The 15,955-nt window shown below is 47.6% G+C and overlaps 1 pseudogene; it reads right to left on the bottom strand.

The window, feature by feature from the left end:
• LOC132206921 (uncharacterized) overlaps positions 1-15,955 on the bottom strand; it is a 1,098,881-nt pseudogene that overhangs the window by 431,930 nt on the left and 650,996 nt on the right.

Raw genomic sequence — 15,955 nt, 5'->3', positions numbered from 1 at the left:
CAGCCAATCGAAGTAAGGACTGGTCTTCGGCCTAAATAATGCATCCAGAATGAAGAGAGGGAAAGTGATGGTGGGAATGGTCTGTGATCTGGGTGGAGGTGGTGGCGTGCTGAATGGGCCACTGGGATGGAGAACAGCAGCAAATCAGCGACAGCCACTTCCACTCAGCCGATTTGACACTCCGCACCTTACCTCTGCCCAAAAAAAACAAAATAAAGATGACACGTTTGTGTTCACTGACTTTGTAGACCTGCCATTCCCAACCAATGCCGCCTCTGATGGAAAGAGAAAATACTTTGGAGAAGTGTTCTTGGTCTGATAACGTGAGGTACTAGAGCTTGTGCTATGATTCAGAAAGTGGTCATGCCTGAGGGACAATCCTGCAGTTGTTGTACATTTACCCATATCCTGGGCACCATTGTCCTGGGTGGAAGGTTTGCTGGAGCTATTCAGGAGAGTTTAAAGTAGTTTGACAGTGGGATGGGAACCGGAGTTACGGATCAGAAGATGGGGTAATCAGTGTACAGACAGTTAGGGCCAGCAGAGAATCTGTGAGGAACGGCAAGCAGATGATTGGGCAAAGTGGCAGTCTGTGCGATGGTTTGACATGAGTCTATTTCAATGCAAGAAGTGTCAGGAATAAGGGTGACGAAATAGAGCATGGATCGGTTCTTGGAGCAAGAATGTTGTGGCCATTTTGGTGACTTGGATAACTCAGGGACAGGAATGGTCGTTGGAAGTTCCAGGGTTTAGATGATTCAAAATAAATAAGGAGGGAGATAAAAGTTGTTGAGGAGTGGCATTGCTAATCAGGGATGGTATCACAGCTGCAGAAAGGGTGGTCACGGAGAAGGGTTTCAACACTGCGTCAGTATGGGTGAAATTCAGAAACAGAAAAGGAGCAGTCACTCGATTGGGAGTGTATCAATTTTCCCCAGGGCTTTCCCATTTACCATATAGTTTGCTCTTGAATTGGATCTTCCAAAATGCATCATCTCACACTTGACCAGATTAAACTTCATCTGCTATTTCTCCACCCAACTTTTTAATCTATCTGTATGCTGCTGCATTCTCCGATAATCCCCTTCACGATCTGCTACTCCACCAATCTTATTGTCATCTGCAATATTTTGCCCACCTTCAAAATTTTGACATATTCTGCATTCATTGATTTCTGATGAAACAAGTCTGGAAGATTCACAGCTGACTGAAAGAAAGAGTAAAATTTCCATGTCGTGATCTGAAATAGATGCTCCCCAATTTTCAGAAAGAATGATCCTTTCATTCTAGTTGATCCCACAAAGCGGTATATCCACTCTGCACCTACCCGGTCAAATCCCCTGGAGACCTTAAATGTTTAAATTAAGTCACCTCTGACACTGTTAAACTCCAGAGGACAGAGGCCCAAGTTGACTTTGCTTTGCTCATAAGACAGAGCTGAGACTGAAATCTGACCAGCCATGGAGCAGCTTGATGGCCTGAGTGGCCTTTCATTGTTCCTTGTTTCTATTGTAAATGTACACGTTAAGCAGATGACTGCCAACAGGGACTGGAAGGCGCAATGAGTGACCCTTTCCACTTTGATGGATTGGACGGGACAGGGCGAAAGTAATTAAGGCCTGGAGTTTGTAATTGGTTGAAATAAGGTGCAGTTGGGCACAAAGTTCTCTCAAACATAATATTAGGTGTGGAGTCGGCAGGATGTCGGGTGTCGTGCGTGTCAAGGCACAGTTTCACAACAGAAGCAAAATCATACCAACGAAAGTTGGTAGAGTTTCTCTGAAGGGTGAAAATTATGGTAAATCAAGGACAAATTCATGAGGCCATAAATCGGGCTTGCATCTTCAGACACGTCAGAAAATTTCAGAAATTGCAGGCGAATCTCAGCAGGTCTAACGGCATCTGTGGGGCGAAAACAGAATTAATGTTTGAAGACCAGTGACTCTTCTTCAGAACGATACTGGGTTCGAAACATCAACGCTTCTTTTCGCTACAGAAGCTGCCAGACCAGCTGTGATTGCAATTTTATTCATTTTCAGATCTCCAGCAACGTGGGGTCTTTGTTTTATTTCAGGATATTACATTTTGGGATATCTAGTTACAAAGTTAGGCTTTTAGACGACAACTTATCATCTTTGGAACACCTACGAACATGTATCCCGCTTCACTGCAATAAAATCGTGTTTTGTTTCAAGTTTTCCAGGTTCCTGGACCGCCAGGTATACACATTAAGCACACAGTTGCGCCATATTAAAAAGTCAGACTGAGAGATAGATTGCCCGTTTGGGGTGGGGTGTTTCACTGTACCTTGTGTCCGAAAGTTGTGATCATTTGTGACTCTGCACAGAGCCTTTGAGCTGTGCCATATGTTCATGAATAAGCAACTGATGTCATTGACTCAGGCTGTTAAACGTGGTTTGTCTTATTTAACCCTGTCCACTTAACCTTTCTGTTAAGCTACAGGCTGAATATAAAAGACTTCCTATTCATTTGATGAGTGGATGACTACCCACAAAATTTGTTATCAAAAAATAGTCGTTGTTTTTTGCCTTTCTTTCCTGAAGTTGGAGTGAAGAATTATGTGGGTTTGCAAAAAAGGGATTGCAATGTTCATGGGACAAAATGGCCTAGCACTGGAACTTTTCGGAGAGCATGGTTCAGGGAAGCTATGCAAATGTAATCTCGCATTTTGGAAAGAAAAGCCTTGCAGAACGTGACGAAAAGAAAAAAAAACGGCGAGACTTAACAGTCAAAACATGTTCCTGGAGCAGGGTGAATGAAATCTCGAACTTTGAAGGAAATGCCTTTACAGATCCAACACAATGATCAAAACTCTGAATCATTTTTTTCCAAAAAACATCAATATATGGGAAGATAATAAAATGTGAGGCTGGATGAACACAGCAGGCCCAGCAGCATCTCAGGAGCACAAAAGCTGACGTTTCGGGCCTAGACCCTTCATCAGAGAGGGGGATGGGGAGAGGGAACTGGAATAAATAGGGAGAGAGGGGGAGGTGGACCGAAGATGGAGAGTAAAGAAGATAGGTGGAGAGAGTATAGGTGGGGAGGTAGGGAGGGGATAGGTCAGTCCAGGGAAGACGGACAGGTCAAGGAGGTGGGATGAGGTTAGTAGGAAGATGGTGCGGCTTGGGGTGGGAGGAAGGGATGGGTGAGAGGAAGAACAGGTTAGGGAGGCAGAGACAGGTTGGACTGGTTTTGGGATGCAGTGGGTTGGGGGGAAGAGCTGGGCTGGTTGTGTGGTGCAGTCGGGGGAGGGGACGAACTGGGCTGGTTTAGGGATGCAGTAGGGGAAGGGGAGATTTTGAAACTGGTGAAGGCCACATTGATACCATATGGCTGCAGGGTTCCCAGGCGGAATATGAGATGCTGTTCCTGCAACCTTCGGGTGGCATCATTGTGGCAGTGCAGGAGGCCCATGATGGACATGTCATCTAGAGAATGGGAGGGGGAGTGGAAATGGTTTGCGACTGGGAGGTGAAGTTGTTTGTTGCGAACTGAAGGGAGGTGTTCTGCAAAGCGGTCCCCAAGCCTCCGCTTGGTTTCCCCAATGTAGAGGAAGCCGCACCAAGTACAGTGGATGCAGTATACCACATTGGCAGATGTGCAGGTGAACCTCTGCTGAATGTGGAATGTCATCTTGGGGCCTGGGATAGGGGTGAGGGAGGAGGTGTTGGGGCAAGTGTAGCATTTCCTGCGGTTGCAGGGGAAGGTGCCGGGTGTGGTGGGGTTGGAGGGCAGTGTGGAGCGAACAAGGGAGTCACGGAGAGAGTGGTCTCTCCGGAAAGCAGACAGGGGAGGGGATGGAAAAATGTCTTGGGTGGTGGGGTCGGATTGTAAATGGCGGAAGTGTCGGAGGATGATGCGTTGTATCCGGAGGTTGGTAGGGTGGTGTGTGAGAACGAGGGGGATCCTCTTTGGGCGGTTGTGGCAGGGGCAGGGTGTGAGGGATGTGTTGCGGGAAATACGGGAGACGCGGTCAAGGGCGTTCTCGATCACTGTTGGGGGAAAGTTGCGGTCCTTAAAGAACTTGGACATCTGGGATGTGCGGGAGTGGAATGTCTTATCGTGGGAGCAGATGCGGCGGAGGTGGAGAAATTGGGAATAGGGGATGGAATTTTTGCAGGAGGGTGGGTGGGAGGAGGTGTATTCTAGGTAGCTGTGGGAGTCGGTGGGCTTGAAATGGACATCAGTTACAAGCTGGTTGCCTGAGATGGAGACTGAGAGGTCCAGGAAGGTGAGGGATGTGCTGGAGATGGACCAGGTGAACTGAAGGTTGGGGTGGAAGGTGTTGGTGAAGTGGATGAACTGTTCGAGCTCCTCTGGGGAGCAAGAGGCGGCGCCGATACAGTCATCAATGTACCAGAGGAAGAGGTGGGGTTTGGGGCCTGTGTAAGTGCGGAAGAGGGACTGTTCCACGTAACCTACAAAGAGACAGGCATAGCTGGGGCCCATGCGGGTGCCCATGGCCACCCCCTTAGTCTGTAGGAAGTGGGAGGAGTCAAAAGAGAAGTCGTTGAGTGTGAGGACGAGTTCAGCTAGGCGGATGAGGGTGTCGGTGGAGGGGGACTGGTCGGGCCTGCGGGACAGGAAGAAGCGGAGGGCCTTGAGGCCATCTCCATGCGGAATGCAGGTGTACAGGGACTGGACATCCATGGTGAATATGAGGTGTTGGGGGCCAGGGAATTGGAAGTCCTGGAGGAGGTGGAGGGCGTGGGTGGTGTCACGGACGTAGGTGGGGAGTTCATGGACCAAAGGGGAGAAAATGGAGTCCAGATTGGTCCAGATTGGTGAAGATGAGTTCGGTGGGGCAGGAGCAGGCTGAGACGATGGGTCGACCAGGGCAGGCAGGTTTGTGGATTTTGGGAAGGAGATAGAAACGGGCCGTGCGGGGTTGGGGAACAATGAGTTTGGAGGCTGTGGGTGGGAGGTCCCCTGAGGTGATGAGGTCGTGAATGGTATTGGAGATGATGGTTTGGTGCTCGGGTGTGGGGTCATGATCGAGCGGGCGGTAGGAGGTGGTGTCGGAGAGTTGGCGTCTGGCCTCGGCGATGTAGAGGTCAGTGCGCCATACTACCACTGCGCCACCCTTGTCTGCGGGTTTGATGGTGAGGTTGGGGTTGGAGCGGAGGGAGCGGAGGGCTGCCCGTTCTGCGGGGGAGAGGTTGAGGTGGGTGAGAGGGGTGGAGAGGTTGAGGCGGTTGATGTCTCGACGGCAGTTGGAGATGAAGAGGTCGAGGGAGGGTAGGAGGCCTGGGGGTGGTGTCCAGGAGGAGGGCTTGTGTTGGAAGCAGGTGAAGGGGTCAGTGGAAGGAGGGTTGGGTTCCCGGTTGAAGAAGTAGGCGTGGAGGCGAAGACAGCAGAAAAACTGCTCTATGTCCAATCGTGACTGGTATTCGTTGATGTGTGGTTGTAGGGGGACAAAGGTGCGGCCCTTGCTAAGGACTGACCGTTCGTCCTCAGTCAGTTGGAGGTCTGGGGGAATGGTGAAGATGCGGCAGGGCTCAGTGCGGCTGTCTCCTCTGGGGTTGCTGGCTGTGGAGGCTGTGGGCTGAGGGATGAGGTCGTCGGCCGTGGGCGGGGTTCCGTCGGCCATGGGCGGGGTTCCGTCAGCCGCGGGCGGGGTTCCGTCAGCCGTGGGCGGGGTTCTGTCGGCTTCGGCCGTGGGCGGGGTTCCGTTGGCGTCGGCCGTGGGCGGGGTTTCGCCAGCCGTGGGCGGGGTTCCGTCAGCCGTGGGCGGGGTTCCGTCAGCCGTGGGCGGGGTTCTGTCGGCGTCGGCCGTGGGCGGGGTTCCGTCGGCCGTGGGCGGGGTTTCGCTGGCCGTGGGCGGGGTTCCGTCGGCGTCGGCCGTGGGCGGGGTTCCGTCGGCGTCGGCCCTGGGCGGGGTTCCGTCGGCGGTTGGAGGATCGGGGTTATCGGCAGCAGCTGCGGTGAGGGTTGTGTGTGGGGTGTTGTACCTGGAAGTGGAGGTGGTGACTGCAGCAGCGGTTCCGGAAGTTCTGTGGCCGGCGGAGGCGGATGTGACGTCATCGGTTGGGTCTCCGGCCGTGTCCTCATGGTCAATGGCGGCGGATGCATGGTGGGGGAGGGGCAGGGACAGAGTCGGGATTTGGGAGGCGCAGGAATCCTCTTGTGGGTGGCAGGGCCCCGTGAGTTGGTTGTACTTACGATTTTTGGTGTCCAGTAAAGCTGAGTGAAACTGGGTATTCAGTCTGTGCATCCTGCGGAGGATGAAAAACAGCAGGGGTCCTTTGCAGGTCTGGGAGAGGGAGGCTCTGAGCTGGGGCAGGCTGGATTGCAGTGCCTGGAGGTGCCGGCGCATGGCTGCGAGTGTCTGTTTCAGGACTCGCAGGGAGAAACGCTTCTGAAGGGTCTGAATATTCTGGGTGTAGAGGTGGTCACGGTTGGGGCCAAATTGGGAAGTCTGAAATGTGGACTGTAGTCCCTTGGGATGATCTGGTTCCGTAGGCAGGTGCTGAGGAATGTGATGTGGCTGTGGTACCTGGTTTGCTTCAGGACATGGTCGAGCAGTTTCAAGGCAGAAGAGATTACAAGAGAGTTGCAATGTGAGACAGATTCCCTGAGTTTGGTCCGCAACACATCCCTCACACCCCGCCCCCGCCACAACCACCCTAAGAGGATCCCCCTCGTTCTCACACACCACCCTACCAACCTCCGGATACAACGCATCATCCTCCGACACTTCCGCCATTTACAATCCGACCCCACCACCCAAGACATTTTTCCATCACCACCGCTGTCTGCTTTCCAGAGAGACCACTCTCTCCATGACTCCCTTGTTCGCTCCACACTGCCCTCCAACCCCACCACACCCGGCACCTTCCCCTGCAACCGCAGGAAATGCTACACTTGCCCCCACACCTCCTCCCTCACCCCTATCCCAGGCCCCAAGATGACATTCCACATTAAGCAGAGCTTCACCTGCACATCTGCCAATGTGGTATACTGCATCCACTGTACCCGGTGTGGCTTCCTCTACATTGGGGAAACCAAGCGGAGGCTTGGTGACCGCTTTGCAGAACACCTCCCTTCAGTTCGCAACAAACAACTGCACCTCCCAGTCGCAAACCATTTCCACTCCCCCTCCCATTCTCTAGATGACATGTCCATCATGGGCCTCCTGCACTGCCACAATGATGCCACCCGAAGGTTGCAGGAACAGCATCTCATATTCCGCCTGGGAACCCTGCAGCCATATGGTATCAATGTGGACTTCACCAGTTTCAAAATCTCCCCTTCCCCCACCGCATCCCAAAACCAGCCCAGTTCGTCCCCTCACCCCACTGCACCACAAACCAGCCCAGTTCTTCCCCCCAACCCACTGCATCCCAAAACCAGTCCAACCTGTCTCTGCCTCCCTAACCGGTTCTTCCTCTCACCCATCCCTTCCTCCCACCCCAAGCTGCACCCCCATCTACCTACTAACCTCATCCCACCTCGTTGACCTGTCCGTCTTCCCTGGACTGACCTATCCCCTCCCTACCTCACCACCTATACTCTCTCCACCTATCTTCTTTACTCTCCATCTTCGGTCCGCCTCCCCCCTCTCCCTATTTATTCCAGTTCCCTCTCCCCATCCCCCTCTCTGATGAAGTGACTAGGCCCGAAACGTCAGCTTTTGTGCTCCTGAGATGCTGCTTGGCCTGCTGTGTTCATCCAGCCTCACATTTTATTATCTTAGAATTCTCCAGCATCTGCAGTTCCCATTATCTCTTCAAAATATGGGAATGCAGTTTTCAAAACTGAACAATGTCAGCTGCCATACTGCATGCAAAAACTCTTTTGTCTGTAACGTGTCTCCTGAATGTTCGTGGTGTACGTGGATGCGGAGTTCTCATCCCTGTCTTTCAACATCCAAAACTTGGAGCTCAACACTCAGATCTGTCCCACACAGTTGTAACATGCTGGGAGTTTGATGAAGTTGGATAGCATTCATTTTAATGTAAGGAGTCTGTAAAATGGCACAGATGAGCTCAGGGCACAAATTAAAATGCCAAGGCATGATGTCCATGCTATCACTGATAAATGGTTAAAAGGGCCTGCTCAATACTCAAGGGCATGGGATCTTCAGGCTGGACAGAGAAGGGAGCTATGTCGCAATATGGCTCATGAAGTCTTGTGAGGAATTAAGAAGAATTTTATTACATTAGTCTCCTCAAACGAAACCAAACGGCTTGAACTTAAACATCAAATGAATAGCAATCACTTTGTTTGAAGTGTACAACAGGGCAGCGAACATTCCGAGAGGGACAGAACAGATCGGTGGGTAAATTTTAATGAACAGTGAAAGTGATCTGGTAATGACACAGGATTTTCACTTCCCCAATATTCAATGTGGGATTCATATCCTGGGTTGTTGAGAGGGAGCAGAGTTCCTGAATTGCATCAATTCCCTCTCCCTGCTTCTGCACGGGAAATATTCCCTTCCACCTGGAATCTATTTTGTTCCCCTTGTCCAGTCCCTTCACAAATACATCTTCGATGAACAGTCGCACCTTTCCCATCGATTTAAATTTTCCAGCCTGTGGGCTCCAGCTTCGTCCTCTTCAACATGTACTTGCAAATGCTCGACACAAACAACCCAAATTTAAACGATCTTAAGGCGATCGTCGTTTTCCTGGGCAGCTCCCTTTTACTTCCATACCCCGTGAGGGATGGACAGACATTGTCAGACGCACAAAAACAATTACATTAGCAAACAAGCATGGACATGCACTCAAATGCATCGGAACAAGCACATATGCAGACAAGCAGATGTAGCAGCATGCATGTCCACATGATACACACACACATAAATTAACACACAAACACACAGAAACAAACATATAAACAGACTATTGCACACACTGAGTCATCCACAAAAGCGTACAAACACACACACACACACACAGGCATGCTTAAAAACACAGAGCCACTGTGATGCAGTGTCAGTGCGAACACAGGCACAGACAAACAGAAAAGAAAGCATTGAATGCACACAGTATGAACAGTCATAAATAAAGCCAGACACACATAAACACCAACACTTTCACACACTAACTCTGCCAAAAACACTCAGACACATACACACACAAACTCACACAGAGAAACACAGAGACAGACAGAAAGAGATGCACTCTCACACACATATAATCACAGATACACACAAACATATTCTAACATATACAGACAGGCCTAACAACAGACACAATTTTGATCATATGCACAGTTCCAGAAAGAGATTGGGATATAGTTGCACAGATACAGAAATTACAGCAGCACCGTTTCTCAATGAGCTGCAAGACTGTTCACCAACTGGCCGAATAGACTGCCTGCAACAACATGAGCCGAGATAAACTTTGTTGCCCTCCATAAACTGCTCAGCCACGGGTCAGAGCTTGGAACATTGTTGTCTCATATCAGTTGGAAAAGGCAGCTGTCAGGTAGAAAACACACGCACTCAAATAGAAGATGCACTCAACCGAGAAGATGTTGTCACAATGTCAGAACCTCGCATTTGTGGTAACATACTTATTCAGAGCTTGACTGAACTGATTCGCTTTTAGTCACATTTAAATGTGCCCTTTCTCCCCACCGCTGCTTCTGCTGTGCAGAGCCTCTCGGCACGACATAAAGCTGAACTCTTGTTCCGCCGTCTTCACCTCCGCGCTCATTTCTTCAGACAAGGGTCCCATCCCACAGACCGACAGGAATACATTTATAATAGGATCACGGGTGTCAGTGTGAACACGCATCCTGGAGATCATTTCAATATTTATTAAAGACAATCTTGTTATCTGCAGATCTTCCAGAGATTACAACTGTTAATCTCAGAGTCGCTCGCACTCGGCTGTTATTTATGAAGGTTTGCAGCTCTTGTTCCGTTTTGTAATACCGACACCGAGCTGGACGTATTTTGAATTTGAGGGTTGGGTTCATTGTCGCTATTTTGCAGGAGAACTGAGATGGCATGTCGGCATTTGCTGTGCTCCCAGGGACGATGTCAGAGTTCATAGAAATCCATCAGAATTTGTCAGGATTGATAGCGTGAAGTCAGCAGTGAGTCAGATGAAAGCAGGCTGCGGCAATATGTGATTAATTAATGATCTTGTGTGTTCCAGCATTTGAGGACCTGAGTTTGCCAGGTCATAGCGTCTTAAGGTCATACAGCATGGAAAGAGCCCCCACGGATGATTTGGAATCTGACGGACAGAGATCTACAGAACAGGAAAAAGAAATTCCTCTGTCCCAGTGGGTCCACTCCAAGAAAGAGTGTCTATTTTAGTCCCTGTTACCGGCGCTCAGTCCATAGCCTCGTATGCTCGCTCATTGCAAATGTAAATTCCGATTTCTTTTTGCTGTTGTGTCTGCCAGGATTATAGGCAGTGAGTTCCAGCTTCACACCACCAACTGGGGTGACTGCGTTTTTCCTGACATTTCAACTGAGCCCCTGCTGTTTATCATCATTCTCCGCACGCCACCGCCCCCGTGATTTATCCCTCCATCCCGTGTAGAAGTTATTTTCTATCTCCTCTATTTATGCCAGCTGTAATTTTATATGTGACAAACATGTCCCCTCTTAATGTCCTCTCCTTTAGCGAAAACAACCCCCTCGCCTGCGCATTCTCTCCTCCAATGTGAAACTCGAATGCCCAGGCAACAGTTTATTTATTTTGTTTGCACCCTCTCCCGTCCTACCACATTTGTCCTATACTGTGTAAAACATCTTCCCTCAATTGTCCTGAGAAGGAGGTGCCGAGTTACTCTCTTGAGGCGTTGCAGCCTGTACATTGCAGGTCGACATACAATAATGTTAATGAGGGAAGACCAGGCTATTTACACAGCGACAGTGGTGAAGATGCGATCCGTTTCCAAGTAAGGCTGGTGAGCTTCTTGAAGAGGAACATGGTGCCCCCATGTACCTGCTGCACTTGTTATGAAATCTGGAAGTGGTCGTGGGCTTGAAGCTCGGTCCCCGAATTTCTACAGTTTGTCTCATAGATAATACACACTGCTTCTAGGGAGCAGCAGTGATGCAGTGGGTAACACAGTGTGAAGCTGGAGGGACACAGCGGGCCAGGCAGCGTCAGAGGAGCAGGAAAGCTGGGGCTCTTCTTCTGAAATGGTGAATGTTACCTGGCCTGCTCTGTTCCTGAAGCTGAACACTTGTGTTATCTCAGACTCCAGCATCGACAGTTCTTGCCATCTCTGAGTGTTGTAGGGGGAATCAATTCGTATGCAGGAGCTGAAAAAAGTAATTGAAAAGAAGATGTGTGGACTCTATTTTCCGATATGCAGATAGTGAATGCATTGCTGTACGTGAGGATATGCCTTACAATAGAGGAGAAAAATGCATTGAGATGAGGAGAGCATGATTTGGATATTTACCAAATTGCAGTGATGCATCTCTGGGATTGAGTTGCGATGTTAATTGTTCTTTACACAAATAATCGAATGAACTCTTGAAGGTTGTTATTTTTGTTGAGACCGGCAATAAAGTTTCAATAATTGTCTGTGAGACCTTTTGATGTGTCGCAGAGTTAAAGGCACAGCCTGTCCTCATTTGCGCACAACAGTTGGTGTCGATAAGTTGCTGCAAAGTCGAACCTACCAGCCTTGCATTCTCAAAAACCCAGCTTGATCCTGTAAAAAACATAGAAGCGGTCCCATGTGATGACTAAAATTCAGTTGTGTGGATGGGGACAGATGCAATAGAAGCAACATTTTTTTTTCTGAATTTAGCAGAACATTTAAAGTTTGGATTGTTGAATTTAAACCGCAGTTTGGAATCATGACAGTCTGAGTGAAGAGATAATGGGAACTGCAGATGCTGGAGAATTCGAGAGAACAAAGTGTGGAGCTGGATGAACACAGAAGGCCAAGCGACATCTTTGGAGCACGAAAGCTGACATTTCGGGCCGAGACCATTCATCAGAAAAGGTAGAAGTGAAGAGGGTTCTGAAATAAAATAGGATCGAAGATGAATAGAGGAGAAGATAGGTGGACTGGAGACAGACAGATTAAAGGTGCAGGAGTGGTGCTTGTTGAGGTGAGTATAGGTGGGGAGGTAGGGAGGGAATAGGTCAGTCCCGTGAGGACGGACAGGTCAAGGGGGCGGGGTGAGGTGAGGAGGAAGGAAATGGGGGTGTGGCTTAAGAGGGTGGAGTCGATAGGGAGGTGGGGACGACCTGGGCTGGTTTTGGGATACGGTAGTGGGAGGGCAGATTTTGAAGCTGGTGAAATCCACATTGATACCATTGGGCTGCAGGGTTCCCAAGCGGAATATGAGGCGCTGTTTTTGCAACCTTCGGGTGGCATCATTGTGGCACTGCAGGAGGCCCAGGATGCAGGGGAAAGTGCCGGGTGTGGTGGGGTTGGAGGGGAGTGTGGAGCGGACAGGGGAGTCACAGAGAGAGTGGTCTCTCTGGAAAGCAGATAAGGGTGGGGATGGAACAATATCTTTGCTGGTGTGGTTGGATTGCAGATGGCGGAAGTGTGGGAGGATGATGCATTGGATCCGGCGGTTGGAGGGGTGGTACGTGAGGACGAGGGGGAATCTCTTTTGGTGGTTATTGCGGGGGCAGGGTGTGAGTTGCGGGAGACATGGTCGAGGGCGTTCTCGATCACTCTGGGGTGGAAGTTGCGGTCCTTCAAAAAGGAGGACATCTAAGATGTATGAGCATGGAATGCCTCATCCTGGGAGCAGATGCAGTGGAGGCAAATCGGAACAGGGGATGGCATTTTGCAGAAAGGTAGGTGGGAGGAGTTGTATTCTATGTAGCTGTGGGATTCAGTGGGCTTGAAATGGATATTGGTAAGGTGGTTCAGAAATATTCGAATATGAAACTGCCGATGTGGAAAGAATATTGTGGAGCTTGTGATGCTATGAGTCCTGGTGCATTGAAAGGACCAATTCCAATTGGTAATCAGTTTAGGTTGATCCCAGATGCTATTCAGTTCAGGGCGCAGAATGATTAGAATCCCAGTTTGGGCACACATCTGACACATTTGGACAAAGGTCCTCTGTGCCCACTTTTCTCAGTCCTCTACATACCCAAAGTAATAAATAAAAATTTAATGACAATCCAACAACAACATTGAGCATAAACGTAACAGACCTGTAATTAGTCCATAACGAGGTGTTGTGAGAAGTCAGACGAACAAACGTCAGAATTTTACATTCAGTTAATTAAAACAGTGCTGAATCACCAGAGTCAGCAATGAGGAGGCGTATCTCCTGGAGTGTCGGAGGGTGCAATGCGCTTTTCTGATATTCCTTAGACTTAGCTGGATTGGGATGGAAACTTGGTGAAAGCCAGGTCCCTACACCAATGAACTCCCTTATCCCTGTGACCAGCCGAGAGAGAGCGTGAGAGTGAGTGAGAGAGAGAGAGAATAAAGAGGAATAAAATGAAGATTTGAACCCAATTGTTGATTTGTCTGTTAAATTAGGAGTGCCAGGGTGACCAAGCTTTTCGAATAACAATTAAGTCATTTTTTTTGTACAGAATATTTCCAGCTCAATGAGTACGATTTTTGAAAGAGCAACTTTCAGATTTAAGATCTGTGTAAATGTTTATCTACAAATAACAGCTGATGTTACGTTCATCCTTTTGCCTTCGAACTTCAGATAGAATGTGGAGCTGATTATTGAAACTGTATTGTTGGCTTACACAAGTGAAGTACGGAAGTAAGCAGCAGGGATCTCTTATTTTGTAGAGCAGTTGAGGCATTACAAGTAACTCCAGGACAGGAATTATCATTGGCAAGCATGCGTAACCGCTTCTCTTTCGAAAACACTTTAAATAATTGATTCTAGTCCTGTTTCTTCTACTGTGTTCCTGAACTGTGCAATAAGTGTTAACTGGCTCTCCTTACATAACATATCAAAACCAATCAAGTTTCATTTGTCTGTGATTCAAATAACTGTAATGAATGATGCTGACAGTGCAACTGAATTGATTGCTGAGGGGATTAATGAGTAAAGGGTCATTTACAGCAGATCAGCCACATTGACAGTCAGAATATTTCAATTTCTAAATTACTCTTTCATTCTCAGGGGATGGGCGAAACAATTATTTTATTGATTAAAGAGATTTACTACCCAATTCTTGCGATTATCAGCGTGCCTGGTGAGCTCCTGTAACATTCTTGTTGAATGACTTTTAACTGCCTCCATGTGCTTATAGCCTATTTGATAAAATAAGTGCATTTGTGTGTCACTCACATGTTGAAACACTAATTATTTCATCTCTGTTCATTTCAGTGAATTTAATGATAATTGTGATACTTTCCCACGGAAACAGTAGCCTTTTTAATGTATCTCTATATCCATTTGGTTTTGGCAACAGCCGATCTCCTGGTCATAATAATCAGTGTAATAGTGTATCATATTTTCAGTTATAACTTTCAATTTTCATTTCCACACTATACTTCTGTGCATAATTTAGTTCTACGTCTTACAGCTGTGACACTAGATTTGTCAACTTGGTTCGCTACATTCTTCACATTTGACTGATCTGCTGTTGTCTGCTTCTGGAAGTTTAAAGCAAGATATTGCACTGAGAGGACAGCAGATGTGGTTACAAGATTTTTCTCTTTCTTGACCTTATTCAAGAACATCCCATGTTTCTTTCATTATAGCCATGAGAAAATAATCGACAAGGTGCATTGGGGGTGCCAGCCCAACAGAACTTTCTTTTTCTTGTCTTGGGGAGTTTGGCTTCCTTCGACTTTAATCGCTGTTTGCGTTTCATTGTTTGACAATCAGGCACATTACATTGGCAAGTGGAGCACAAAGGAGTCTCGGGTCTAATAGAACAGAGAGAAAGTCTGATGCAGAGATAGAGATCAAAGGAAATCCATCACTTTACTCTTCACTGTATCAGGAAGCTTCTTCCTGCTGTGGCTGACAGCTGTCATTTGTTTTATAACCACCAGAATAGTAAATGTTCATTCTTGCAGAGGAGACCGCACAAACCCTGAATATATTGCCTCTGAGAGAGGAACTACGTTGAAGTTTTTGAGTTCCTGCCTGAACACTTTCATTTATGCAGCTATCCAGAGGAATTTCAGAGAATATTGAAAAAGATGCTGCGATGTCTTGGGCACTGGATTTAAGGTTTGTCAAAGCATTCAGAAATATCATCTTGTGCGCAAATCCAGAAGATATAATGTTATTTTTATTGCAGTATGGGATGGAAATTTCTCATGTGTCAATTTCATTACTTTTTATCAAGTATGCAAAACTGGTTAAACTATTATCATTGCGGCCTTCTCGGAGAGACATGGAAAGAAGTAATAAAATAGAATATTTGTTCACTGAAGCATAGTTACCTGGAGAAAAGAAAGCTTGTTGCCTTTTGTTTCTAATATAAATTTCGCCCAGTGAGACACATTCAATGAGAAAAACACACAAGGCTGTAAAAATTTGAGAGGGATTTCTTACTTCTGTTCTGGTGTCAGGGTTCCATCAGAGGTTGTGAGAATTCCAGACTATACACTTGTTCAAAAGGGTTGAAAAGTTACACCGTTATGTTTATCAGGTTGTTTCAACCTCAGCAGTGTAGAAGCTTTCGGAAGTCATAATTCGAGACAAAATTAATCGTAATCGGGAAAATGCCTGTTATTTATGGAAGTCCAGCATATATTTCGGAAGAGTATATTGCTGCTGAGTGACTTCATGAAAGTTTTGTTTCAAGTAACTGTTCTTTTTTTCTTAATCATATAGATTGGTGGTGACAAAAAATTGAGAATGGCCTATGTGAAGTGAAGCACAACTGACTTGGCAGGAAATATGGAGCTAACAGAAAGATGAGTTCAAGAGCACCTGGAACACGAATTTAGCCCAATGACAGGAAACTGAAAGTAGCTGTTACACGTTACTACTTTTACTTTGAGAACAAGGCAAAATTTTAGAGTTATTCCCAACAGTTGC

This window comes from Stegostoma tigrinum, chromosome 44 (genome assembly GCF_030684315.1).
Source record: "Stegostoma tigrinum isolate sSteTig4 chromosome 44, sSteTig4.hap1, whole genome shotgun sequence".
NCBI lineage: Eukaryota > Metazoa > Chordata > Chondrichthyes > Orectolobiformes > Stegostomatidae > Stegostoma > Stegostoma tigrinum.
This window is presented reverse-complemented; position numbering and strand designations above follow the sequence as displayed.